This window comes from Pseudophryne corroboree, chromosome 5 (genome assembly GCF_028390025.1).
Source record: "Pseudophryne corroboree isolate aPseCor3 chromosome 5, aPseCor3.hap2, whole genome shotgun sequence".
NCBI classification, from domain to species: Eukaryota; Metazoa; Chordata; class Amphibia; order Anura; family Myobatrachidae; genus Pseudophryne; species Pseudophryne corroboree.
In genome coordinates, this window is record NC_086448.1 from 128,627,516 (window position 1) to 128,653,965 (window position 26,450).

Here is a 26,450-nt window from a genome sequence, read left to right on the forward strand (position 1 = left end):
GACACTTGATGAACTTTGCCATGGATCCCCAGTTTCCCTAGTATTTTAAACTCACGCTAGCCCAACATTTTTTTGTAAATCTGATGGCACTGACAAAGCTATTTGCTCATGCCCAAAGAGCAATACAGCGCAAAGAAGACGACTCTCAACAGATACCGAACACAACTTCAACGACAGATGTACATTTCCCTGACATAGAATATCATTGCATTTTCCATAAGTGTTCTTTATCTTCATCTCTACAACCCTCAGGTAATGACACACATAGTCGATAGGGAATACAGGCACAGATATCAGCAACCACATACCTCCCCCATTCATGTATCATCAACTAAAATGTGCTCCCCCATTTTGTTACAACCACAGCCGAAATGAGCTCGGTAAAGTTTGACAGCCCATCCACAGACCCTTAGTACGGGATAAGAAGGAATTCAAATGTATACTTCGCAATACCTCGAAGCTTGATGTACAACACGTACGGCACGATGATACATGACCCCCCAAACATGGATTCATACACACATGCTTCTGCTATCTCACTAGGTCATACCCTCTTCACACCTTCTCCTCTCTCCTCCCTTACCCAACCATGGAAATGTATTAACCCCTGACATATATTTTTCTCTTTTTGAAATGTTTTAGGAAGTGGCAGTTATTGGTGACTGCCAAAGGGTGGACTGTCAAAGTCAAAAATATTACATAGAGAGACCATATAAACTGCACACATATAAGTCGCTATACTTGCAAATATGCGCAGCGAGCACAGCAATATATGGAAACACACGCATTTGCTCGGACATGGCACTGAGATGGATTCGGCACTTGTTTCATACAGTACATGGTTATAATAATGAACAGCACCAGACATCATGGAGATTTAGAATTGGCTAATGAATTAATGTCATGGATGTGTATCATTCGAACCAAACCAGATAAACACATCATGTTTGGTATTGAAGCAAGCAGAATGAGGTGTGGGTTAGTTTGAGGCCTGTTGTGTTGTTGTGGGACATTGCAGCGGATAGATATGATTATATGTATAAAAGCTAAGATCACATTGTTAGAACAATGGATGCTCAAGACAACCTTTTACTAAGTTTTCAGGGCTGAACCTGATTAGCATATACAAAGGAGAAAGAAAGACCCCTCCCCCAGGTACTGGTCAAACAGGAAGGTAGTGGTCAGGTGTGGCCTCAGAGAACAGATGTAATGTAGCTACACTCACAGACACACACACAGCTACCTGGCACCAAGCAGCATGGCAGCTAAATCCCCAGGACATCTTCCAAACTAAAGGCTAAGTATTGAACTTCACATGGCTAGCTAAGGAAACAGACAGATTGCTTTCTGGTTTAAATAGGATATTGTAACTTGGTTGTGTGATTGTTGGGTGTTTGTGGATACTCTGTGAAGTCTGTGATAAATTGGAACAGTATACAATCTGTAGCATAGTATTTGTGGTATTTGTTTGCCTATGGAGATTTAAAATAGATTGTGCTGGTTAGTTATAATATATATCCTGTTAATCATAAATACCACCATGCAGTTACGTTTGTGTTAATTACATTGTGATCTGGTCTTGTGATGAATATGCTCTGGTTATTGAGATACTGAAGTTGTTTGGGATGTGAAATTATGAGATGGTTCTAGGAAGTTGGATTACATTGTGAAAGGTGATTTAGATGGTTTGGAATTGTAAAATCAGAACATATGCATTGTTTTGAGGCTTGGACATTTTGGAATAAAGTGCCATGTGTTTGGACCTGCAAATCTAAAATGGCTGCTGCTGGATGTCTTCCCCTCCCCCTTTCAGCCATGTGGTGTGGTCTTTGGAATCAAGTGGAGGTTTCTCAAAATGGAGTCTAGCTTCCATCCCATGCTGTATTCAGCATTGACTAACTGCGCAGCGATTGTCTCTCACATGTGTAGTTTTATCTGCAACCATGTTGTCTCTTATTTAATGTTATCATTGTCTTACTGTGAGCCAATTTCTCTCATCTCTCTCCGTCTCTCTCTCTCTCTCTCTCTCCTCTTTTCTCTTATATCTCTCATAGTATTATAGTATTGTATTGTATTGCATTTAGGTCAGTGTAGTATTGTCTTTTTGTATTTATTGTTTAGTTCTGTGGTTAGGAAGTCTTTGTTATATTGTAGTGTATCATTTGTACGGTTATCCCCTTTTACAAGTATATTAGATATAATACAGTTAATAGGCTTTGGACCCTAAACCAGTATCTGTGTATTTCCTATAGTGTTAAGTGTTCACTTGAGCGTCGGTGACGCACAAGCAGCTTTGTAGTTAGTCAGGTTACACAAGGTTGCACTTACACCCTGTATTCACATTAAGGTATTCTGTGTATTTCATTGTTAAAAGGTTTAGACATAAAAGTATAGCGTTGTGAGCGTCTGCGCCGCTGGTGATCTCCTCGTGGTCTCGAGCGAACCGCTACGCCATAGCGAATCATTCTGTCCTGTGATCTCTGGGCCGTGAGCGAACGTGACGCTTGAGCGTCTCGCCTACGGCTGAGCGATCGTTACGCAACTAGTGTACCCTTACGGTACTTCTTAAGTAAACAGCGTACAGTGTTCTTAGACCTCATAAAGGGTTGTTTATACGACAAAGGAATTTAGCATTGTCAGATTGTAGGATAGAAACCTGTGATGGTGAAATAGGAACTGCAGAGTGAAAGAATGAAGCTGGAGGAATACGTATACATTGGGTCAATGACAGATTACTATAAGTATGAGCTGCATAAGATGATGAGAGAGGGAGAGAAAGCTGTATAATACATATATTTTTTTTTCCCCAATTCGGTATGTGATCAAAAAATTATAATGGGTTCATGAACAGAAATATTGCTATAACCTATTGCTGCTCCAATAATCCAATGTGTATATTTGAAACAAGTGATAAAAAAAAAAAAAACTTTCCTTTTCTGTTGCTGATTTAGTGAATTATTCCAGGACAGAGCAGACTTGGAGAAGGGTGTTAGAATCCAATTCCTATTGTGTAGGGGTGATAAGTCTCAGTGTGTGGGGGCCTTTGAAGTAGATTTCTTGTGGGGGTAGTAATATCATTTGTCCTGGGGAATGGCTGGGATCCCGCAATTTGAAATGAACAGTGACCCTTCAGTCATTCGGAGCCTGAATATACTGATATTGGTTGAAAAATGCAAGAAGTCAGAGTTATTTATTGCTCAGAGAACATAGGTGGATGATGACTAAATGAAGGGCTAGATGGAGCCAAATATAGGTTGTGGTCCACAGTACGTTGTCTGAGATGTCCAATACAGAGTACAGTAGATTCCAAACTGAAGGACTTCTCAGTGGAGAGATGCAGAGGATTCAATCTAGTGTGTATCTCAGCGCAGGAATGCAATCCGTTGGTTATGATGAGATGTCCGCGTAGACTAGTACAAGTTAAGTAGGTACAAGGTAAGTCCTTGGATATGATGATTCATAGGTCAGTTGTGGAGTAAATCAGGGGTACCAGGAAGATACAGCAAATAATCAGATAGTATCAATTTAAGGAAGAGCGCAGATGGTTTAAAACATTAGTGGAAAGTGAGGTACACGCTGAGCAATAACTGGGTATGAGTTGTTGGGCCGACCCAACTTAGGTCGACCACTGAAGGTAGACATTTCCATTAGGTCGACATGTCAAAAGGTAGACATGAGTTTTTCGACTGTTTTTGGTGTCGTTTTCTCCGTAAAGTGACGGGGAAGCCAAATTAGTGCACCCTGTCCCCTTGCATGGCTCACTTTGCTTGCCATGCTTCGGGCAAGGTTACCATTCCAATCATAGTCCATGTGGATCGTTAAGTATGAAAAAAAGCCCAAAATTGAAAAAGATATAACATGAATTTATTCAAACATCAAAGCACGTGTTAGCACTATTTAACATGGCATAACACATGGAACAATTATTAAAACAATAATAATAAAATATAAAAAAAAGACATAAAATAATTGCGGGAATGGATCGTACCCAGTAGGATGGTGAAGGAGCCACAGGTGGAATGAAACAGGGTGTTCTGGCTTTATCCTGCTAGTGGCTTCTGAGCTTGTATACAAGCCCTGAGGAAGAGACCTGCAGTCTCGAAACGCGTTGGATATCTACAACCAGGAATCTTAATTTTATACATCATCGTGGACATAACCATTGGACATCACTGCCAGTTAAGCTCAGGAGCCACTGGCAGGGTAAAGCCAGAAGACCATGTTACATTCCACCTGCAGCAGCTTCACCATAATAGTGGTACGATCCATTCCCGCATTTATTTTATGTCTTTTTTTATTGATTTAATAATTGTTTTATGTGTTATGCCATGTTGAATAGTGCTACAGTAACACATACTTTGATGTTTGAATAAATTCATGTTATATCCATTCCGATCAGGTTATTCAAATTGTGCTAATCTGTCCTAATCTATGACCAGAAGGTATATTGATTGGACTGAGGTGGTTATATTCAGGTGTAGCGCCAAGATCACGTTCAAACTCTGTATACAGCCAGTACTTGTATGCCCAGTCCGATAACTGCATTGTGTACACAGCACTTGGGGGCGACAACTGTTTCAAAAACAGGCTGATCAGCTCCTCTGATCTGGACTGCTGTACGACCTATGTCAGCAACTGTGAGCGGATATTGTGCCATGACCAATGCAGTGGCATTTAAATCACCACCTCAACAATCTTTAGGGACATTTATCAGTTAGGAAAGATAAGTGAGTAGTGTGTACGCTGGAAATCGGACATTCAGGCTGATTTCAGGTCTCCAGAAATACATGTGTATTATTTCTCTAATCTGTACAGCAATCTTAAACTGCATAAAAAAGTCGAAAGTGAATGTACAGAGCCTGAATGTAGGCATCTACAATCTAATTCTATAAAACAGAATGAACACAATGGGCGGAATTCAATTGTTTATCTTGCCCAATGTCCCGCTGAAAGTGGCAGGAGATGGGGGGAGGGGATGATATTCAATTGTGCTTTTTTTTATTGTGCCCAGAGAGGTCGGATTTAGCCGCGTAAAGCAGCCAAATCTGACCAAACCTGTTGTGAAAAGTCCTGTTTGCGCAACCCAATGTGAATTTTCGAAAAAAGACTTTAAATAAAATTCGATATTAACAATAAACAGACAAAAACTTAAGAGTCACAGAGGCAGAAGACAGATTTCTATAAAACCAGGCTTGATAAAGCGGACTGTTCATCACATATACAAAATGGAAAAATAATTTGATAGATGAAGTATGACTCTGGATTGGAGGTTAAATTCTGGGATCGACACAAAAGGTTGACATTTCATAATTAAAAAATGTTTAGCAGTAAAAATTGTTGACGCTCATTTATTAAGCCGCTTTGGAAATGATCATTTCCTATACAGTATGGTCTGAGCCAATGTAAAATGAGAAGCAATTAACACTTCAGAAAATAGCAACAAAAAAACAAAGTTAGGTGAGAAGAGTTTAATAACTACAAGTGCCTGTGACTTGGATTTTTCCAATGTATAATGAAAGAACGGAGAAGAATGTTGCAGATTTTACCAGCTGCCGAATTTAAGACATGAATTATAGCTGGCCCCTTTTGACTCCTTGCACATTCGTTACTGTACTGCTTTTCTATAGCTAATGAGCAGGCTGAGACGGTCCACTTAATTTTCCCGGCAGCCTAACCGCATCCCATTAAATAGAGATTTTAAAGCACTAGTGGAAGGTGGACAGTAGAGGAGACAGAATAATTGCTTAGTTTAAAAATATTGGTAGATAAGAGAAAGAATGTATTATAAAGTATTACTGTGAACTCTAAAGGGCCCCATACGCTAGGGAGATGTATCTCAGCAATGACTTCCATGCAATTTTCCTGCAATCTGGCCGGGAGCTTCCCGGGAGGCCTGCAATTGCGAATTCATACTTGAGTGTATTTTTACATGTGATTTATCTCAGACAATCTAATGTTATTAAACGTATTTCCATGCAATTGAGATAAATCTCACATGCAGCACGTGTGATCTGCGATTGCGATGGGTAACACACGGGAGCGCACAATCGCAAGAAAAGTACATGCAATTTGACATTTTTCATGCTATCCATCTCAGGAACTCGTCGCAATGCAGAGAGGATAAAAAGAATACTCTTTTCTTGTGCTAAATTACAGCTGCAACTTCAATTTCTTTGTATGAGCTGATGGGCTGATAGGTGATGAGAGAGAGGGGACCTGTGTACACCACCAGGCACCAAGCGAGGGGGTCAGTGTATGGGTGTCCATGAGGGAATGTAGCGGGGTTACTATATAGTTTAGTGTCATGGTGGAGATCATAGTTAAAGGTGGTCAGCCGCAACAGATTACCCTCTGCTTTTCTATCATAATGTGTATAATAATGAACAGAAAAGCCATGAGCAGTTATTCTGCCTAGTTACCTAACACTGTGACCTCTCCAGTTACTACTCCCATAAACAGCACTGATTGATTCCTGTGAATAATAACAGAAGTCTCTAGAGTACAACTCTACACTGACGGAAAAAGATGGAAGCTTCTGGCAGCGGAGCATGGTGTGGGCAGCAATATGTGAGCAATCTATTGATCGTAGAGAGGCTTTCCTGTCCTTAAACAACCACCAGGAGGTTCTATGCAATATGCTGCCTGCACCTTCAGTCATTACCAAAAGCACAATGCTGGAAAGTTCAGCTTCTCTTCATGCTCCTATCTTCTGCAGCTTCCCCATTGCTCTTCTGCATGGTCAGCCAGTCAAGTGCAGCACTTGTGTCCCCGGGTCACCCCCTGCAGCAAATACAACTTATTTCCCATAAAAATGAGTGTCATTATTCTGCCTAAGAGGGAACACTGATTTTGGTGAACCGCTCGGAGAACTGGGCCTACATATAGGGGGAGTCTCTAAACCAGCCATTAGCATGACCATTAAGGAAAATGCTGATAAACTGTTAAAATGAATGTAATGTCCCCACCAGGCTACTCAGTATTCACCCACCTGCACTCAGACTGGTTCCATACTGCATGCCTGCTGGAGCTGCCCTAACACCAACCATTCTGGGAAGAGGTACACTAATCCCTCTGGCCTCTCAGCTGCTTAAATTAGATTCCACCTGAACCGAAGTGCATCTTGCCTGTCCCAGAGTTCACCAATCATACTCTTAAACTATTCTGCCAAATTATATGTGCAGTTTCCTGACTAATAGCTGTACTTGGAAGAACCAATTTCTTCAAGTCCATGTTTCAAGTATGATCTCAACCACAGCAAATTCTGGCTTGTTTTTTTACTGGACCACCCTAAACTATCTTTCAAAATACCCCCAACCCCACCCAAACATGCCCATTCCATCCCATCAGGGCCCTGTCGTAAAGCACACCACCACATTGAGGAGGGATAAAGTAGCCACTACCTATGCACCTCACGACAATATGAAAACAAAACTGAGAAGATTATCCTATTTCACTATGGGTCACAAGGTTCATAGGCCACATGTCCCACTAACAGGCTGACCAAGTGGTTGCATGCACCTCCACCTTACTCTGCAAATCATGTTTGCCCTAGGTTCATAAGTTATATTTGTGCAGTCTGTAAATTAATTGTGGCAATTATTATTTAATGTCTACTGTTCTAAATAAACGGATTTAAATGAAATATATAAAATAAGAATTTACTTACCGATAATTCTATTTCTCGTAGTCCATAGTGGATGCTGGGGACTCCGTAAGGACCATGCTGGGGACTCCCTAAGGACCATGGGGAATAGCGGCTCCGCAGGAGACTGGGCACATCTAAAGAAAGCTTTAGGACTATCTGGTGTGCACTGGCTCCTCCCCCTATGACCCTCCTCCAAGCCTCAGTTAGGATACAGTGCCCGGACGAGCGTACACTATAAGGAAGGATCTTGAATCCCGGGTAAGACTCATACCAGCCACACCAATCACACCATATAACTTGTGATCTGAACCCAGTTAACAGCATGATAACAGAGGAGCCTCTAGAAAAGATGGCTCACTACAGCAATAACCCGCTTTTTTTGGTAACAATAACTATGTACCAGTATTGCAGACAATCCGCACTTGGGATGGGCGCCCAGCATCCACTACGGACTACGAGAAATAGAATTATCAGTAAGTAAATTCTTATTTTCTCTAACGTCCTAAGTGGATGCTGGGGACTCCGTAAGGACCATGGGGATTATACCAAAGCTCCCAAACAGGCGGGAGAGTGCGGATGACTCTGCAGCACCAAATGCGAGAACTCCAGGTCCTCCTCAGCCAGGGTATGAATTTTGTAGAATTTTACAAACGTATTTGCTCCTGACCAAGTAGCTGCTCGGCAAAGTTGTAAAGCCGAGACCCCTCGGGCAGCCGCCCAAGATGAGCCCACCTTCCTTGTGGAGTGGGCATTTACAGATTTTTGGCTGTGGCAGGCCTGCCACAGAATGTGCAAGCTGAATTGTACTACAAATCCAACGAGCAATAGTCTGCTTAGAAGCAGGAGCACCCAGCTTGTTGGGTGCATACAGGATAAACAGCGAGTCAGTTTTCCTGACTCCAGCCGTCCTGGAAACATATTTTTTCAGGGCCCTGACAACGTCTAGCAACTTGGAGTCCTCCAAGTCCCTAGTAGCCGCAGGCACCACAATAGGTTGGTTCAGGTGAAACGCTGAAACCACCTTAGGGAGAAACTGAGGACGAGTCCTCAATTCCGCCCTGTCCGAATGGAAAATCAGATAAGGGCTTTTACAGGATAAAGCCGCCAATTCTGACACGCGCCTGGCCCAGGCCAGGGCCAACAGCATGACCACTTTCCATGTGAGATATTTTAACTCCACAGATTTAAGTGGTTCAAACCAATGTGACTTTTGGAACCCAAAAACTACATTGAGATCCCAAAGTGCCACTGGAGGCACAAAAGGAGGCTGTATATGCAGTACCCCTTTTACAAACGTCTGAACTTCAGGGACTGAAGCTAGTTCTTTTTGGAAGAAAATTGACAGGGCCGAAATTTGAACCTTAATGGACCCCAATTTCAGGCCCATAGACACTCCTGTTTGCAGGAAATGTAGGAATCGACCCAGTTGAATTTCCTCCGTCGGGCCTTACTGGCCTCGCACCACGCAACATATTTTCGCCAAATGCGGTGATAATGTTTTGCGGTTACATCCTTCCTGGCTTTGATCAGGATAGGGATGACTTCATCCGGAATGCCTTTTTTCCTTCAGGATCCGGCGTTCAACCGCCATGCCGTCAAACGCAGCCGCGGTAAGTCTTGGAACAGACAGGGTCCTTGCTGCAGCAGGTCCCTTCTTAGAGGTAGAGGCCACGGATCCTCCGTGAGCATCTCTTGAAGTTCCGGTTACCAAGTCCTTCTTGGCCAATCCGGAGCCACGAATATAGTGCTTACTCCTCTCCATCTTATCAATCTCAGTATCTTGGGTATGAGAGGCAGAGGAGGGAACACATACACTGACTGGTACACCCACGGTGTTACCAGAGCGTCTACAGCTATTGCCTGAGGGTCCCTTGACCTGGCGCAATACCTGTCGAGTTTTTCCCAACGGTTTATAATCATGTGGACGACTTCTGGGTGAAGTCCCCACTCTCCCGGGTGGAGGTCGTGCTGAGGAAGTCTGCTTCCCAGTTGTCCACTCCCGGAATGAATACTGCTGACAGTGCTATCACATGATTTTCCGCCCAGCGAAGAATCCTTGCAGCTTCTGCCATTGCCCTCCTGCTTCTTGTGCCACCCTGTCTGTTTACGTGGGTGACTGCCGTGATGTTGTCCGACTGGATCAACACCAGCTGACCTTGAAGCAGAGGTCTTGCTAAGCTTAGAGCATTGTAAATGGCCCTTAGCTTCAGGATATTTATGTGAAGTGATGTCTCCAGGCTTGACCATAAGCCCTGGATATTCCTTCCCTGTGTGACTGCTCCCCAGCCTCGCAGGCTGGCATCCGTGGTCACCAGGACCCAGTCCTGAATGCCGAATCTGCGGCCCTCTAGAAGATGAGCACTCTGCAACCACCACAGGAGGGACACCCTTGTCCTTGGTGACAGGGTTATCCGCTGATGCATCTGAAGATGCGACCCGGACCATTTGTCCAGCAGGTCCCACTGGAAAGTTCTTGCGTGGAATCTGCCGAATGGGATTGCTTCGTAGGAAGCCACCATTTTACCCAGAACCCTTGTGCATTGATGCACTGAGACTTGGCTCGGTTTTAGGAGGTTCCTGACTAGCTCGGATAACTCCCTGGCTTTCTCCTCCGGGAGAAACACCTTTTTCTGGACTGTGTCCAGGATCATCCTTAGGAACAGAAGACAAGTCGTCGGAACCAGCTGCGATTTTGGAATATTGAGAATCCAATCGTGCTGCCGCAACACTACCTGAGATAGTGCTACACCGACCTCCAACTGTTCCCTGGATCTTACCCTTATCAGGGAATCGTCCAAGTAAGGGATAACTAAAAATTCCCTTCCTTCGAAGGAATATCATAATTTCGGCCATTACCTTGGTAAAGACCCGGGGTGCCGTGGACCATCCATACGGCAGCGTCTGAACTGATAGTGACAGTTCTGTACCATAAACCTGAGGTACCCTTGATGAGAAGGGTAAATTTTACATGAAGGTAAGCATCCTTGATGTCCCGAGACATCATGTAGTCCCCTTCTTCCAGGTTCGCAATCACTGCTCTGAGTGACTCAATCTTGAATTTGAACCTCTGTATGTAAGTGTTCAAAGATTTTAGATTTAGAATCGGTCTCACCGAGCCGTCCGGCTTCGGTACCACAACAGTGTGGAATAATACCCCGTTCCCCGTTGCAGGAGGGGTACCTTGATTATCACCTGCTGGGAATACAGCTTGTGAATGGCTTCCAAAACTGTCTCCCTGTCAGAAGGAGACATCGGTAAAGCCGACTTTAGGAAACGGCGAGGGGGAGACGTCTCGAATTCTAATTTGTACCCCTGAGATATCACCTGAAGGATCCAGGGGTCTACTTGCGAGTGAGCCCACTGCGCGCTGAAATTCATTGAGACGGGCCCCCCATCGTGCCTGATTCTGCTTGTAAAGCCCCAGCGTCATACTGAGGGCTTGGCAGAGGCGGGAGAGGGTTTCTGTTCCTGGGAACTGGCTGATTTCTGCAGCCTTTTTCCTCTCCCTCTGTCACGGGGCAGAAATGAGGAACCTTCTGCCCGCTTGTCCACGAAAAGACTGCGCCTGATAATACGGCGTCTTCTCATGTTGAGAGGCGACCTGGGGTACAAACGTGGATTTCCCAGCTGTTGCCGTGGCCACCAGGTCTAAAAGACCGACCCCAAATAACTCCTCCCTTTAATAAGGCAATACTTCCAAATGCCGTTTGGAATACGCATCACCTGACCACTGACGTGTCCATAACCTTCTACTGGTAGAAATGGACAACGCACTTAGACTTGATGCCAGTCGGCAAATATTCCGCTGTGTATCACGCATATATAGAAATGCATCTTTTAAATGCTCTATAGGCAAAAATATACTGTCCCTATCTAGGGTATCAATATTTTTAGTCAGGGAATCCGACCACGCCAACCCAGCACTGCACATCCAGGCTGAGGCGATTGCTGGTCGCAGTATAACACCAGTATGTGTGTAAATACATTTTAGGATACCCTCCTGCTTTCTATCAGTAGGATCCTTAAGGGCGGCCATCTCAGGAGAGGGTAGAGCCCTTACAAGCGTGTGAGCGCTTTATCCACCCTAGGGGGTGTTTCCCAACGCACCCTAACCTCTGGCGGGAAAGGATATAATGCCAATAACATTGTTATCGGGGGAAAACCACGCATCATCACACACCTCATTTAATTTCTCAGATTCAGGAAAACTACAGGTAGTTTTTCCTCACCTAACATAATACCCCTTTTTGGTGGTACTCGTATTATCAGAAATGTGTAAAACATTTTTCATTGCCTCAATCATGTAACGTGTGGCCCTACTGGAAGTCACATTTGTCTCTTCACCGTCGACACTGGAGTCAGTATCCGTGTCGGCGTCTATATCTGCCATCTGAGGTAACGGGCGCTTTAGAGCCCCTGACGGCCTATGAGACGTCTGGACAGGCCCAAGCTGAGTAGCTGGCTGTCTCATGTCAACCACTGTCTTTTATACAGAGCTGACACTGTCACGTAATTCCTTCCAACAGTTCATCCACTCAGGTGTCGACCCCCTAGGGGGTGACATCACTATTACAGGCAATCTGCTCCGTCTCCACATCATTTTTCTCCTCATACATGTCGACACAAACGTACCGACATACAGCACACACACAGGGAATGCTCTGATAGAGGACAGGACCCCACTAGCCCTTTGGGGAGACAGAGGGAGAGTTTGCCAGCACACACCAGAGCGCTATATATATACAGGGATAACCTTATATAAGTGTTTTTCCCCTTATAGCTGCTGTATCTTTAATACTGCGCGTAATTTGTGCCCCCCCTCTCTTTTTTAACCCTTTCTGTAGTGTAGTGACTGCAGGGGAGAGACAGGGAGCTTCCCTCCAACGGAGCTGTGAGGGAAAATGGCGCCAGTGTGCTGAGGAGATAGGCTCCGCCCCCTTATCGGCGGCCTTATCTCCCGTTTTTTTATGTATTCTGGCAGGGGTTAAATGCATCCATATAGCCCAGGAGCTATATGTGATGCATTTTTTGCCATCCAAGGTGTTTTTTATTGCGTCTCAGGGCGCCCCCACCCAGCGCCCAGCACCCTCAGTGACCGGAGTGTGAAGTGTGCTGAGAGCAATGGCGCACAGCTGCAGTGCTGTGCGCTACCTTGTTGAAGACAGGACGTCTTCTGCCGCCGATTTTCCGGACCTCTTCTGCCTTCTGGCTCTGTAAGGGAGCCGGCGGCGCGGCTCTGGGACCCATCCAGGCTGGGCCTGTGATCGTCCCTCTGGAGCTAATGTCCAGTAGCCTAAGAAGCCCAATCCACTCTGCACGCAGGTGAGTTCGCTTCTTCTCCCCTTAGTCCCTCGATGCAGTGAGCCTGTTGCCAGCAGGTCTCACTGAAAATAAAAAACCTAAACTAAAACTTTCACTAAGAAGCTCAGGAGAGCCCCTAGTGTGCACCCTTCTCGTTCGGGCACAAAGATCTAACTGAGGCTTGGAGGAGGGTCATAGGGGGAGGAGCCAGTGCACACCAGATAGTCCTAAAGCTTTCTTTAGATGTGCCCAGTCCCCTGCGGAGCCGCTATTCCCCATGGTCCTTACGGAGTCCCCAGCATCCACTACGGACTACGAGAAATAGAATTATCGGTAAGTAAATTCTTATTTTATATATTTCATTTAAATCCGTTTATTTAGAACAGTAGACATTAAATAATAATTGCCACAATTAATTTACAGACTGCACAAATATAACTTATGAACCTAGGGCAAACATGATTTGCAGAGTAAGGTGGAGGTGCATGCAACCACTTGGTCAGCCTGTTAGTGGGACATGTGGCCTATGAACCTTGTGACCCATAGTGAAATAGGATAATCTTCTCAGTTTTGTTTTCATATTGTCGTGAGGTGCATAGGTAGTGGCTACTTTATCCCTCCTCAATGTGGTGGTGTGCTTTACGACAGGGCCCTGATGGGATGGAATGGGCATGTTTGGGTGGGGTTGGGGGTATTTTGAAAGATAGTTTAGGGTGGTCCAGTAAAAAAACAAGCCAGAATTTGCTGTGGTTGAGATCATACTTGAAACATGGACTTGAAGAAATTGGTTCTTCCAAGTACAGCTATTAGTCAGGAAACTGCACATATAATTTGGCAGAATAGTTTAAGAGTATGATTGGTGAACTCTGGGACAGGCAAGATGCACTTCGGTTCAGGTGGAATCTAATTTAAGCAGCTGAGAGGCCAGAGGGATTAGTGTACCTCTTCCCAGAATGGTTGGTGTTAGGGCAGCTCCAGCAGGCATGCAGTATGGAACCAGTCTGAGTGCAGGTGGGTGAATACTGAGTAGCCTGGTGGGGACATTACATTCATTTTAACAGTTTATCAGCATTTTCCTTAATGGTCATGCTAATGGCTGGTTTAGAGACTCCCCCTATATGTAGGCCCAGTTCTCCGAGCGGTTCACCAAAATCAGTGTTCCCTCTTAGGCAGAATAATGACACTCATTTTTATGGGAAATAAGTTGTATTTGCTGCAGGGGGTGACCCGGGGACACAAGTGCTGCACTTTTCTATCATAATGTGTATAATAATGAACAGAAAAGCCATGAGCAGTTATTCTGCCTAGTTACCTAGCACTGTGACCTCTCCAGTAACTACTCCCATAAACAGCACTGATTGATTCCTGTGAATAATAACAGAAGTCTCTAGAGTACAACTCTACACTGACGGAAAAAGATGGAAGCTTCTGGCAGCGGAGCATGGTGTGGGCAGCAATATGTGAGCAATCTATTGATCGTAGAGAGGCTTTCCTGTCCTTAAACAACCACCAGGAGGTTCTATGCAATATGCTGCCTGCACCTTCAGTCATTACCAAAAGCACAATGCTGGAAAGTTCAGCTTCTCGTCATGCTCCTATCTTCTGCAGCTTCCCCATTGCTCTTCTGCATGGTCAGCCAGTCAAGTGCAGCACTTGTGTCCCCGGGTCACCCCCTGCAGCAAATACAACTTATTTCCCATAAAAATGAGTGTCATTATTCTGCCTAAGAGGGAACACTGATTTTGGTGAACCGCTCGGAGAACTGGGCCTACATATAGGGGGAGTCTCTAAACCAGCCATTAGCATGACCATTAAGGAAAATGCTGATAAACTGTTAAAATGAATGTAATGTCCCCACCAGGCTACTCAGTATTCACCCACCTGCACTCAGACTGGTTCCATACTGCATGCCTGCTGGAGCTGCCCTAACACCAACCATTCTGGGAAGAGGTACACTAATCCCTCTGGCCTCTCAGCTGCTTAAATTAGATTCCACCTGAACCGAAGTGCATCTTGCCTGTCCCAGAGTTCACCAATCATACTCTTAAACTATTCTGCCAAATTATATGTGCAGTTTCCTGACTAATAGCTGTACTTGGAAGAACCAATTTCTTCAAGTCCATGTTTCAAGTATGATCTCAACCACAGCAAATTCTGGCTTGTTTTTTTACTGGACCACCCTAAACTATCTTTCAAAATACCCCCAACCCCACCCAAACATGCCCATTCCATCCCATCAGGGCCCTGTCGTAAAGCACACCACCACATTGAGGAGGGATAAAGTAGCCACTACCTATGCACCTCACGACAATATGAAAACAAAACTGAGAAGATTATCCTATTTCACTATGGGTCACAAGGTTCATAGGCCACATGTCCCACTAACAGGCTGACCAAGTGGTTGCATGCACCTCCACCTTACTCTGCAAATCATGTTTGCCCTAGGTTCATAAGTTATATTTGTGCAGTCTGTAAATTAATTGTGGCAATTATTATTTAATGTCTACTGTTCTAAATAAACGGATTTAAATGAAATATATAAAATAAGAATTTACTTACCGATAATTCTATTTCTCGTAGTACGTAGTGGATGCTGGGGACTCCGTAAGGACCATGCTGGGGACTCCGTAAGGACCATGGGGAATAGCGGCTCCGCAGGAGACTGGGCACATCTAAAGAAAGCTTTAGGACTATCTGGTGTGCACTGGCTCCTCCCCCTATGACCCTCCTCCAAGCCTCAGTTAGGATACAGTGCCCGGACGAGCGTACACTATAAGGAAGGATCTTGAATCCCGGGTAAGACTCATACCAGCCACACCAATCACACCATATAACTTGTGATCAGAACCCAGTTAACAGCATGATAACAGAGGAGCCTCTAGAAAAGATGGCTCACTACAGCAATAACCCGATTTTTTTGGTAACAATAACTATGTACCAGTATTGCAGACAATCCGCACTTGGGATGGGCGCCCAGCATCCACTACGGACTACGAGAAATAGAATTATCGGTAAGTAAATTCTTATTTTCTCTAACGTCCTAAGTGGATGCTGGGGACTCCGTAAGGACCATGGGGATTATACCAAAGCTCCCAAACAGGCGGGAGAGTGCGGATGACTCTGCAGCACCAAATGAGAGAACTCCAGGTCCTCCTCAGCCAGGGTATGAATTTTGTAGAATTTTACAAACGTATTTGCTCCTGACCAAGTAGCTGCTCGGCAAAGTTGTAAAGCCGAGACCCCTCGGGCAGCCGCCCAAGATGAGCCCACCTTCCTTGTGGAGTGGGCATTTACAGATTTTTGGCTGTGGCAGGCCTGCCACAGAATGTGCAAGCTGAATTGTACTACAAATCCAACGAGCAATAGTCTGCTTAGAAGCAGGAGCACCCAGCTTGTTGGGTGCATACAGGATAAACAGCGAGTCAGTTTTCCTGACTCCAGCCGTCCTGGAAACATATTTTTTCAGGGCCTTGACAACGTCTAGCAACTTGGAGTCCTCCAAGTCCCTAGTAGCCGCAGGCACCACAATAGGTTGGTTCAGGTGAAACGCTGAAACCACCTTAGGGAGAAACTGAGGACGAGTCCTCAATTCCGCCCTGTCCGAATGGAAAATCAGATAAGGGCTTTTACAGGATAAAGCCGCCAATTCTGACACGCGCCTGGCCCAGGCCAGGGCCAACAGCATGACCACTTTCCATGTGAGATATTTTAACTCCACAGATTTAAGTGGTTCAAACCAATGTGACTTTTGGAACCCAAAAACTACATTGAGATCCCAAAGTGCCACTGGAGGCACAAAAGGAGGCTGTATATGCAGTACCCCTTTTACAAACGTCTGAACTTCAGGGACTGAAGCTAGTTCTTTTTGGAAGAAAATTGACAGGGCCGAAATTTGAACCTTAATGGACCCCAATTTCAGGCCCATAGACACTCCTGTTTGCAGGAAATGTAGGAATCGACCCAGTTGAATTTCCTCCGTCGGGCCTTACTGGCCTCGCACCACGCAACATATTTTCGCCAAATGCGGTGATAATGTTTTGCGGTTACATCCTTCCTGGCTTTGATCAGGATAGGGATGACTTCATCCGGAATGCCTTTTTTCCTTCAGGATCCGGCGTTCAACCGCCATGCCGTCAAACGCAGCCGCGGTAAGTCTTGGAACAGACAGGGTCCTTGCTGGAGCAGGTCCCTTCTTAGAGGTAGAGGCCACGGATCCTCCGTGAGCATCTCTTGAAGTTCCGGTTACCAAGTCCTTCTTGGCCAATCCGGAGCCACGAATATAGTGCTTACTCCTCTCCATCTTATCAATCTCAGTACCTTGGGTATGAGAGGCAGAGGAGGGAACACATACACTGACTGGTACACCCACGGTGTTACCAGAGCGTCTACAGCTATTACCTGAGGGTCCCTTGACCTGGCGCAATACCTGTCGAGTTTTTCCCAACGGTTTATAATCATGTGGACGACTTCTGGGTGAAGTCCCCACTCTTCCGGGTGGAGGTCGTGCTGAGGAAGTCTGCTTCCCAGTTGTCCACTCCCGGAATGAATACTGCTGACAGTGCTATCACATGATTTTCCGCCCAGCGAAGAATCCTTGCAGCTTCTGCCATTGCCCTCCTGCTTCTTGTGCCACCCTGTCTGTTTACGTGGGTGACTGCCGTGATGTTGTCCGACTGGATCAACACCGGCTGACCTTGAAGCAGAGGTCTTGCTAAGCTTAGAGCATTGTAAATGGCCCTTAGCTTCAGGATATTTATGTGAAGTGATGTCTCCAGGCTTGACCATAAGCCCTGGATATTCCTTCCCTGTGTGACTGCTCCCCAGCCTCGCAGGCTGGCATCCGTGGTCACCAGGACCCAGTCCTGAATGCCGAATCTGCGGCCCTCTAGAAGATGAGCACTCTGCAACCACCACAGGAGGGACACCCTTGTCCTTGGTGACAGGGTTATCCGCTGATGCATCTGAAGATGCGACCCGGACCATTTGTCCAGCAGGTCCCACTGGAAAGTTCTTGCGTGGAATCTGCCGAATGGGATTGCTTCGTAGGAAGCCACCATTTTACCCAGAACCCTTGTGCATTGATGCACTGAGACTTGGCTCGGTTTTAGGAGGTTCCTGACTAGCTCGGATAACTCCCTGGCTTTCTCCTCCGGGAGAAACACCTTTTTCTGGACTGTGTCCAGGATCATCCTTAGGAACAGAAGACAAGTCGTCGGAACCAGCTGCGATTTTGGAATATTGAGAATCCAATCGTGCTGCCGCAACACTACCTGAGATAGTGCTACACCGACCTCCAACTGTTCCCTGGATCTTACCCTTATCAGGGAATCGTCCAAGTAAGGGATAACTAAAAATTCCCTTCCTTCGAAGGAATATCATAATTTCGGCCATTACCTTGGTAAAGACCCGGGGTGCCGTGGACCATCCATACGGCAGCGTCTGAACTGATAGTGACAGTTCTGTACCATAAACCTGAGGTACCCTTGATGAGAAGGGTAAATTTTGACATGAAGGTAAGCATCCTTGATGTCCCGAGACATCATGTAGTCCCCTTCTTCCAGGTTCGCAATCACTGCTCTGAGTGACTCAAGCTTGAATTTGAACCTCTGTATGTAAGTGTTCAAAGATTTTAGATTTAGAATCGGTCTCACCGAGCCGTCCGGCTTCGGTACCACAACAGTGTGGAATAATACCCCGTTCCCTGTTGCAGGAGGGGTACCTTGATTATCACCTGCTGGGAATACAGCTTGTGAATGGCTTCCAAAACTGTCTCCCTGTCAGAAGGAGACATCGGTAAAGCCGACTTTAGGAAACGGCGAGGGGGAGACGTCTCGAATTCTAATTTGTACCCCTGAGATATCACCTGAAGGATCCAGGGGTCTACTTGCGAGTGAGCCCACTGCGCGCTGAAATTCATTGAGACGGGCCCCCCACCGTGCCTGATTCTGCTTGTAAAGCCCCAGCGTCATACTGAGGGCTTGGCAGAGGCGGGAGAGGGTTTCTGTTCCTGGGAACTGGCTGATTTCTGCAGCCTTTTTCCTCTCCCTCTGTCACGGGGCAGAAATGAGGAACCTTCTGCCCGCTTGTCCACGAAAAGACTGCGCCTGATAATACGGCGTCTTCTCATGTTGAGAGGCGACCTGGGGTACAAACGTGGATTTCCCAGCTGTTGCCGTGGCCACCAGGTCTAAAAGACCGACCCCAAATAACTCCTCCCTTTAATAAGGCAATACTTCCAAATGCCGTTTGGAATACGCATCACCTGACCACTGACGTGTCCATAACCTTCTACTGGTAGAAATGGACAACGCACTTAGACTTGATGCCAGTCGGCAAATATTCCGCTGTGTATCACGCATATATAGAAATGCATCTTTTAAATGCTCTATAGGCAAAAATATACTGTCCCTATCTAGGGTATCAATATTTTTAGTCAGGGAATCCGACCACGCCAACCCAGCACTGCACATCCAGGCTGAGGCGATTGCTGGTCGCAGTATAACACCAGTATGTGTGTAAATACATTTTAGGATACCCTCCTGCTTTCTATCAGTAGGATCCTTAAGGGCGGCCATCTCAGGAGAGGGTAGAGCCCTTACAAGCGTGTGAGCGCTTTATCCACCCTAGGGGGTGTTTCCCAACGCACCCTAACCTCTGGCGGGAAAGGATATAATGCCAATAACATTTTAGAAATTATCAGTTGTTATCGGGGGAAAACCACGCATCATCACACACCTCATTTAATTTCTCAGATTCAGGAAAACTACAGGTAGTTTTTCCTCACCGAACATAATACCCCTTTTTGGTGGTACTCGTATTATCAGAAATGTGCAAAACATTTTTCATTGCCTCAATCATGTAACGTGTGGCCCTACTGGAAGTCACATTTGTCTCTTCACCGTCGACACTGGAGTCAGTATCCGTGTCGGCGTCTATATCTGCCATCTGAGGTAACGGGCGCTTTAGAGCCCCTGACGGCCTATGAGACGTCTGGACAGGCCCAAGCTGAGTAGCCGGCTGTCTCATGTCAACCACTGTCTTTTATACAGAGCTGACACTGTCACGTAATTCCTTCCAACAGTTCATCCACTCAGGTGTCGACCCCCTAGGGGGTGACATCACTATTACAGGCAATCTGCTCCGTCTCCACATCATTTTTCTCCTCATACATGTCGACACAAACGTACCGACATACAGCACACACACAGGGAATGCTCTGATAGAGGACAGGACCCCACTAGCCCTTTGGGGAGACAGAGGGAGAGTTTGCCAGCACACACCAGAGCGCTATATATATACAGGGATAACCTTATATAAGTGTTTTTCCCCTTATAGCTGCTGTATCTTTAATACTGCGCGTAATTTGTGCCCCCCCTCTCTTTTAACCCTTTCTGTAGTGTAGTGACTGCAGGGGAGAGACAGGGAGCTTCCCTCCAACGGAGCTGTGAGGGAAAATGGCGCCAGTGTGCTGAGGAGATAAGGCCGCCGATAAGGGGGCGGAGCCTATCTCCCGTTTTTTTATGTATTCTGGCAGGGGTTAAATGCATCCATATAGCCCAGGAGCTATATGTGATGCATTTTTTGCCATCCAAGGTGTTTTTTATTGCGTCTCAGGGCGCCCCCACCCAGCGCCCTGCACCCTCAGTGACCGGAGTGTGAAGTGTGCTGAGAGCAATGGCGCACAGCTGCAGTGCTGTGCGCTACCTTGTTGAAGACAGGACGTCTTCTGCCGCCGATTTTCCGGACCTCTTCTGCCTTCTGGCTCTGTAAGGGGGCCGGCGGCGCGGCTCTGGGACCCATCCAGGCTGGGCCTGTGATCGTCCCTCTGGAGCTAATGTCCAGTAGCCTAAGAAGCCCAATCCACTCTGCACGCAGGTGAGTTCGCTTCTTCTCCCCTTAGTCCCTCGATGCAGTGAGCCTGTTGCCAGCAGGTCTCACTGAAAATAAAAAACCTAAACTAAAACTTTCACTAAGAAGCTCAGGAGAGCCCCTAGTGTGCACCCTTCTCGTTCGGGCACAAAGATCTAACTGAGGCTTGGAGGAGGGTCATAGGGGGAGGAGCCAGTGCACACCAGATAGTCCTAAAGCTTTCTTTAGATGTGCCCAGTCTCCTGCGGAGCCGCTATTCCCCATGGTCCTTACGGAGTCCCCAGCATGGTCCTTACGGAGTCCCCAGCATCCACTTAGGACGTTAGAGAAAACAGCATGACTATGTAATATATTTAAATCAGATATCGCAGCAAAAGACTTAAACCGATTATCGGACAGTGTATTGGCACATGTCTGATGGTGACTTTTATAGGATTGTGTATGACCACATTAACTGAAGAGTAGAAATCATCTTACAATGCAATAGCTTGGGATCTGGGGATGTAGACCTAGCACTGCAGGTTATGTCAGAAGTCATCAGGACGTCAATGCCAGCCCTGGAAGACATCACAGGAGCTGTCGCCCCAGTGAACCAGGTACAGTTGTGCTCATAAGTTTACATACCCTAGCAGAATTTGTGTCAAACAACTGTGTTTACTCTTTTTAAATCATAATGACAACAGAAACTACCCAAATGACCCTGATCAAAAGTTTACATACCCTGGAGATTTTGGCCTGATAACATGCACACAAGTTGACACAAATGGGTTGGAATGGCTACTAAAGGTAACCATCCTCACCTGTGATCTGTTTGCTTGTAATCAGTGTGTGTGTGTATAAAAGGTCAGTGAGTTTCTGGACTCCTGAAAGACTCTTGCATTTTTCATCCAGTGCTGAACTGACGTGTCTGGATTCTGAGTCATGGGGAAAGCAAAAGAATTGTTAAAGGATCTGCGGGAAAAGGTAAATGAACAGTATAAAACAGGAAAGGGATATAAAAAGATATCCAAGCAATTGAGAATGTTAATCAGCAGTGTTCAAACTCTAATTACGAAGTGGAAAATGAGGGATTCTGTGGAAACCAAATCACGGTCAGGTAGACCAACAAAAATTTCAGCCACAACTGCACGGAAAATTGTTCAGGATGCAAGGAAAAATCCACAAATAACTTCAGCTGAAATACAGGACTCTGAAAAAAAGTGGGGTGGTTGTTTCAAGATGCACAATAAGGAGACATTTGAAGAAAAAGCCAGAAGAAAGCCATTACTTTGCAAATGCCACAAAGCATTCCGCTTACAATACTCCAAACAGCACAGAGACAAGCCTCAAAACTTCTGGAACAAAGTCATTTGGAGTGATGACACCAAAAATTGAACTTTTTGGCCACAACCATAAACGTTACATTTGGAAAGGAGTCAACAAGGCCTATGATGAAAGGTACACCATTCCTACTGTGAAACACGGAAGTGGATCGCTGATGTTTTGGGGATGTGTGAGCTACAAAGGCACTGGAAACTTGGTTAAAATTGATGGCAAGATGAATGCGGCATGTTATCAGAAAATACTGGAGGAAAATTTGCACTCATCAGCCCGGAAGCTGCGCATGGGACATACTTGGACGTTCCAACATGACAATGATCCAAAACACAAGGCCAAGTCGACCTGTCAATGGCTACAGCAGAATAAAGTGAAGGTTCTGGAGTGGCCATCTCAGTCTCCTGACCTCAATATCATTGAGCCACTCTGGGGAGATCTCAAACGTGCAGTTCATGCAAGACAGTCCAAGAATTTACAGGAACTGGAGGCTTTTTGCCAAGAAGAATGGGCAGCTTTACCATCTGAGAAAATAAAGAGCCTCATCCAAAACTACCACAAAAGACTTCAAGCTGTCATTGATGTTAAAGGGGGCAATACATGGTATTAAGAACTGGGGTATGTAAACTTTTGATCAGGGTCATTTGGGTAGTTTCTGCTGTCATTATGATTTTAAAAGAGTAAACACAGTTGTTTGACAATAAATGGCTTCACCCAACCACTAACCATGAGTGAAAGAAAAGTTTGTGAGTTATCATTCATATTCTCTGACAAATGGCCAGAAAATCACAAATTCTGCTAGGGTATGTAAACTTATGAGCACAACTGTAAGTCACTAGACCACCAGGAATGCTAATCAATGTCATTATGGGGGAGATTCAAATGTTTGAAAAGTCGGTTGGGAGTCTGTTTTTTCTTATCTAATAGACAGGAAAAAAACAATTAGGGGTACATTTACTAAGCAGTGATAAGAACGGAGAAGTGAGCCAGTGGAGAAATTTCCCCATCAACCAATCAGCAGCTCTGTATCATTTTATAGTATGCAAATTATAGATGTTACTCCAGTGCTGATTGGTTGCCATGGGCAACTTCTCCACTGGCTCACTTCTCCCCTCTTATCACTGCTTAGTAAATGTACCCCTTAGATAGGAAAAAACAGACTCCCAACTGATTTTTCAAACATTTGAATCTCCCCCTATAAATGTTGCTAAAATATACCACACACTGGGATCCGGCCTAATGTAAAATGTTGTGCGACGTGGCACTACTGGAATGTGGTTTTACATACTGGTGGGCATAGTGTAATTCTGTAGGGTCCCGCAGTCAGTCAGTTAGCAGACAGTTAGTTCATAGCCTGAAAATATTGTATAAAACAGTATATACAGTAATCACATGCACAGGACAAAGATAAGTAAATATATGGTTTGAGGCTGGTGTCGCTCTAACCACTGGTCTTTAAATAACAGTCCAATCCACCATCTATATGCCCGGTGAGCCATGGGCAACTTTTCTGTGATTAAATGATGTTCTTGAATGAATGATTTTACGTAGCCATGTTCCACAGGCAAAGCAATAACACAAAATGAGTTCATGCAGATTGCTAAATGTAGCAGTAAACTAAATATCCAAATATGCTTTTATAACACTAATTATGCACATGAGTTGGTTTAATTCTCTTTATAGTAAAGGCCATGACAAAATGCATATAAAGACAACAAAGATTATTAAACCAGCATGCGATAAACATCTCCTATACTCCTGAGATGTTTAACTGCAACTTCCGTCCATGGTGACATGACAGAGTATAAATAAGTCAGGGATGGCAGCTTATGCATTGTATGCTGCAGAGCAAGTTAGACCAGGGTGGCTAGAGAGAGAAACATGTTCTGTATATAGAACATGCAGTATAAGTCCTTCATGGTTTGTAGGTACAAGTAAGTGACACGGATTGACATCATTTCGCATGGTCTCATCGGCAATGAAACTACTGTATATGGACGGCTAGTTTGTTTACATACCATGCAGTGCACAACAGATATGAGGCTAATATACTGTATGTATCATTGAAGGGCCAGTGGGTGCAGTCTGTATCGCTTCACTAAATAGCATTACAGACTGCAGTTCCTGAGCAATTTATCAAGCCAGGGCTCCCAGGAGGAGTTCCCCCCCCCCCCCCCCCCTGACCGGCAGCCTAATAAACAAACAAATGAGCAAAAGAAGAAAACAATGACTTTGGTACAAGACGATGCAGGACAAGTACGTGGTATATAAAAATTGCTGCATCAGCGCTCATAACACTCAAATAAGCATCAGGGTGGCAGAAGCTGAGGGTTAGGTGCCATTGTAGGGAGTATGAAGTAGATGATACTATGATGTATACAGATGTGTCCACCCTCTATTGTTACCGTGATGCTTCCTTGTGAGTCATGGGATAGCAGAAGTGAGCATACGCATGTCCCCGCTATCCGTAAGACTATAAACAGGGGAGCCGCTGCTGCGATCGAGCGTGGCATGCTTCGATGTGTGTGCATCACAGGTACGCTAAGAAGCGCTGCATGCCGCAGCACCAGCACATCTGTAAGTAAGTGAAGGCAAGGTACATGAGGGAAGATGCACTGAGAAGGGACGTTTGGAGAGACTGCAGCAATAATGTATGAGGACACATCTGTACGATAGGCCAGGGGAGAGCATCTTGTGGCACTCCGGATGATGTGGAACTAACCATCTCAGCATTCCTTGCCAGTTTTACTGTTGGGGAATGTTAAAACTGTGGTAAGTCATGCTGGGATGTCAAGTTCCATAGCAGCTGGAGCAATCACTATAACTGGGTACATACTGGACGACAGTAAAGATGGTACAGTATGAAGCGAAGCAACTTAATGCATTGCCACGACCGATCAGTAATTATCGGTCTTTCAGACACGCAAAACCATCCAGCATCCAATAACTGGTCGCCGCATCTGGCATTGTATGTGTTGCTGCGGCCGACAGCCCGACATTTTCCTGTTCCTTTACAGGGGAGGAATGGGGGGAGTGTTAGGAACACAGATATGACGACCATACACTGAGAAATATCTCATAGCGTATGGCCACGATACCTGCTGGTTTCAGCTGGTCAGATAAAAGGTCTGTCTGACATCCATTTCACTTCACAGTGTATATAAAAATATTAGAAAATCAGAACAGGACAAGTGTCCCTCACTGATTTTCTCCCGGCGCTAATTACAATTAATACTTCGTTTAATAGTGAAACATAGCAGCTGAGTAAGGCAACTTGCTAAGTTGCCAACAATTTAGAACTATTAAAAAGAAAACTCTGCGCTAAATGTACACTGTATCAGACTAGAGTGTGCAGTCTGTCATGTAAAGTAATTGATTCAGTAAGACTCCAAAAGTACATAAAAATCAGTTTATATTCAATAATCTTTAAAAAGTGACAGATTCTAACAAGCAAGCAGCATATACTTTGCAACAATTATCTAATCTGTATTAACCACAATAATTGGTATAACAAACAATATACAGGTTGAGTATCCCATATCCAAATATTCCGAAATACGGAATATTCCGAAATACGGACTTTTTTGAGTGAGAGTGAAACCTTTGTTTTTTGATGGCTCAATGTACACAAACTTTGTTTAATACACAAAGTTATTAAAAATATTGTATTAAATGACCTTCAGGCTGTGTGTATAAGGTGTATATGAAACATAAATAAATTGTGTTAATGTACACACACTGTTTAATGCACAAAGTTATAAAAAATACTCGCTAAAATTACCTTCAGGCTGTGTGTATAAGGTGTATATGAAACACAAATGCATTCTGTGCTTAGACTTAGGTCCCATCACCATGATATCTCATTATGGTATGCAATTATTCCAAAATATACGGAAAAATCCAATATCCAAAATACCTCTGGTCCCAAGCATTTTGGATAAGGGATACTCAACCTGTATTAAAACTAGTTGGTTGGTTCTGTTTGGTAAGTAAAATTAACAACACTGGCGTCCCAGTGATTAATTGAATAGAAAGTGCCGCAAAAGGTGGTCACAGCTTTATAATAAAAAGCTTTAGGGAGATGGTGATGTATAATTACCCATGTGCTGGTTCCTGAGATATTCTGTAGACAGGGTCCATATAATGATTGTGCACAAATAGGTGAATTGTACTTGTGAAGCTTATTAGAAGACTACCGTTCTGTTGACAGATTGCACTGCTCCAAAAGACAGGTAAATCGCTGGTATAGAACCCTGTTGGTAAAACCTCCAAAGACTCTCTCCACGTCACGGGTGTTAGACCTCACAGCAGGGGCCAATAG

At 44.9% G+C, this 26,450-nt stretch overlaps 1 protein-coding gene across 8 annotated transcripts in view; it reads right to left on the reverse strand.

Annotated features, from left to right (window-relative positions):
* Window positions 1-26,450, reverse strand: part of OSBPL3 (oxysterol binding protein like 3) — a 404,452-nt gene that overhangs the window by 110,067 nt on the left and 267,935 nt on the right. The window lies entirely within an intron of this gene.